The 3,443-nt window shown below is 35.3% G+C and overlaps 1 pseudogene; it reads left to right on the top strand.

Annotated features, from left to right (window-relative positions):
- Window positions 1-442: 442 nt before the first annotated feature.
- On the top strand, window positions 443-552 carry LOC114007693 (uncharacterized; annotated as a pseudogene).
- Window positions 553-3,443: the final 2,891 nt, after the last annotated feature.

The raw sequence follows: 3,443 nt of genomic DNA, 5'->3' as shown, positions 1-3,443 counted from the left end.
TGATTAACAAATATCTTATCACTTGGTTGTTACTGCAGTGACATATTTCTAATCCTTTAGGGTCTATGTTAATGAAACTTCTACTAGATGCAAGTACCAGAGTTGTCATGGTAATAATTTTCTGAATAGACCATGAGAATACAGTGTTCTATGTGTATAATTTAAATTCCTTGGGTCCAGCTGGTTTCATACAGTTAAGGTGTTGGACTCCCATAAGGCTGACTGCATTTCAAGTCTTGGATCTGGAGGCTTGAAATTCACACTGGATAGTTAAGAGTACATGCCCAAAATCCTAAGAGGAGAATAAAAGAGGAGGGATTGCAGCATAGCCATTCCTACTGGGGTATGATTTCTCACTTTCTGTCTCTCTGTCTCTCTAGCAAGCACGTGTGCCCTGTAGCAAAAAAATCTCTCTCCTCCCAAAAAAAAAACAAAAAATCTGATCCTTTTGTTGTTCATAAGCATCATGAATGGGTGTTCATGCTGTGTGAGGTAAATCTTCCTCAAGCCTTGTTAGGATTCTGGCGATTCTGGCATAGTTCCTGTCTGGCATAGAAAAAAAAAATCCTGTAGCAATATTCATTACGGAAATAGCTTCTCCATTTTTTCATTATCAAGTTGTTTTTTCAGGGTTCTATAAGGTATATAAACTGAATTTTTTTTTTCAAAAAGGTAATGTTTTACACAGAACTATGGCATTTGTAGAAGGCATATTCACTACATTAGAAATATAAATATTTCATTTTCATTAATAGGTGAATTAAACACACATATGGATATATATAAATGATAAAGTTCAATAGGTTTTAACGTTTTTACTTCTTTAAAAGGCTTACCTTTTCAATTGTTGCATTATTTTATTATTAATAATAACAATAAAACCTTGCTGGGCTAGATTGGCTCCATGGCCTGGTGGTGCCAGGAGCTGGATCCCATATGTTGACCATGCCGTTGGAGTCCTAGACCTGTCTGCTTAAGAAACACACTGGACACATGTGTGTGCATGCCCAAAATTCTGAAAAGGGAGAGGTAGAGAAGGGACTGTGATGTGATCATTCTTTTTTTTTTTTTGGAGAGATTTTCACTGTAGAGCGCGTGCGCTCGCCAGACAGACAGAGAGAGACATGGAGACAGAAAGCGAGAAATCACCCCCCAGGGGGGATGGTCACGCCACAATCCCTTCTCCTCCATTCTCTTCTCGGGATCTTGGGCACGCACGCACACGCGCCCGGCGTGAGTTTTAAGCCACCGGGTCTGGGACACGAACCACGGTTGACTATGTGGGAGTCCAGTGACATAGCCATTACTCTAACTGCTGGTTCCCAGGTGTGATCATTCTTATGGAGGGATGGGTATTTTCTTCTTTTACTTTCTTTCTGCTTCTCTGTCTCTGGTAAGCACATGCACACTCTAGCAAAGTAATAATAATAATAATTGTTGATTTTTGAAAAGTTTGCAGATGTTAGACACTATTGTAATGCCTTCTAGGTATTAATTACATGAATCTTCATGGTATTAACATAGCAAAATAATATAGTTATCCCTTAAATATAGATGAGGCAACTGAGACTGAAAGATAGTCAATAATTTGTCCAAAGTTACCAGTTAGAATTATTTCTACTAAAAATTATTTCCTAAATTGTATAAAATTGTCTTTGTAATCATTTAATTTAGATTTCTTCTCAATTTAAATATTTTACACAATTTTTTTCAAATTTCTTTGAAATGAAAGTTGTCTTGATTTTTTTAATTTTGCAGGGACTAAATTTTTTACTTTGTGTTCATGAATTGTAAAACAAATCTTTGTTTAGTTTTGTCATGAGCTATGTTATCTAAGTAAAAAAAGATTAAGACACTATCTTTTCTGAAATCTTAAAAAGATTAAGATACTTTTTCTACATCGTGAAAACAACTTCAATATTAAATATTCGAGGGGTGTTGAACTCAGTGCCTTTTTAATAGACAGTTTTCTAGGTATATGTTTTCAGGTAAATTCCATTTTTTTGTTTATTCTTATTTTCTTTCTTGAATGCAAAACTTTCTATACAGTTTTAAATATTTATGTTAATTGGTATATAGTATATTTTCTTTTTAATACTTTTTGTAATTTGATTACTATCTTTTCTTTTCAAACTTACTCTCTCTAGATAAACTTAATCATTGTGGTTTTCCTCACCCAACTTGCTGTCACCAAATTTTTTGTACATATTATGTAAGTTTTGGGCCCTAGCACAGTGGTTAAACACTGTGCATTAAGAGCTGGATCCCATGTGGCCAACCACTTTTCAAATCCTGACCCAGTGGCTTTAAAAACATTCCAGGCATGCACGCATGCATGTATGCCCCAAATCCTGGCCAGAGGGAGGAATGGAGGATAAAGATTGCTGGATGACTGTACCCCATTGGGGCATGCTTCCTTTCTCCCTGTCTGACAAGCACACATACACCCAGCCAGTTAAAAAGAAAAAGGAGAGAGAGATTATATATGCATGTGTTAATTTTACTGCTTTTTTTTCTTATCCCTAATTCAGATCATGTATTTTTAATTTTGATAATTAATTTATCCCTAAAAATGTTTCACTTTGAGGAAAATTAATATATTGAGTTGAATTAATAATTGAATGACTTCAACCCGACATACAATTTTACTTAGTCTTATGCAGTTTTCCTGAAATAGTTATCATATTTCTTGTTAATTATTCATAGGGTGTTTTCCTCTCTCAATGGACTTTAAGAATTTTTACTTTTTGTTTCTTAATTCATAACTTTTATGAGAGTTAGAGGCAGAGAGAAATAGAAAGACAAGCCCCTGTAGTAGAATTTACCATGATTCCCCCAGCCCTCCAGCCTTCCCACTGAGCCAGGGTTATGGATGCTTGCCTTGCATGTAGACCCAACTTCTTTCTTGCAAACACACCTGACTTCACTTGAGCACTGAATGACTTGTGATACCAAACTGGCAGGATATTCTCTTTACCTAGCCGAGTGCCTAGTGCATAAAAACTAACTCAAAAAGCATTAGTTAAATTTAATTAGATTTTGTTGCTCTTTCAATTTATATATACTTTTTGATGTCATTGGCAATGCCAATAAATGGATCTACCCTCTCTATTAATCACATACCCCTGCTTACTTTTTTCTCTTATTGAGTTACACTGTATTTGGTCAAAATAGGTCATTTATATTTTTCTACTAGCATTTGTATCGATTTTAGTCCTTTCCGTATAATACTAATTGGCACACGATGACAAATAATTTATTGTTCTTGTAAATGATATTTTTCTAATAACTATTTTTTCCCTACTGGATTTCTTTCCTTTCTTCCTGATAGCAGGCAACTCCATTCCATGCCAATTCTTCATTGTAGTAATGGGCATGCTGTCAAGCTTTCGCCTAACAATGGAAATCTTTACAAAAAGACTTAGAGAGAGGACTGGCTGCCC

This window comes from Tupaia chinensis, unplaced genomic scaffold (genome assembly GCF_000334495.1).
Source record: "Tupaia chinensis unplaced genomic scaffold, TupChi_1.0 Scaffold000033_1, whole genome shotgun sequence".
Classification (NCBI taxonomy): Eukaryota; Metazoa; Chordata; class Mammalia; order Scandentia; family Tupaiidae; genus Tupaia; species Tupaia belangeri.
Note: the sequence above shows the minus strand (reverse complement) of the source record. Positions and strands in the feature narration are given on the sequence as shown.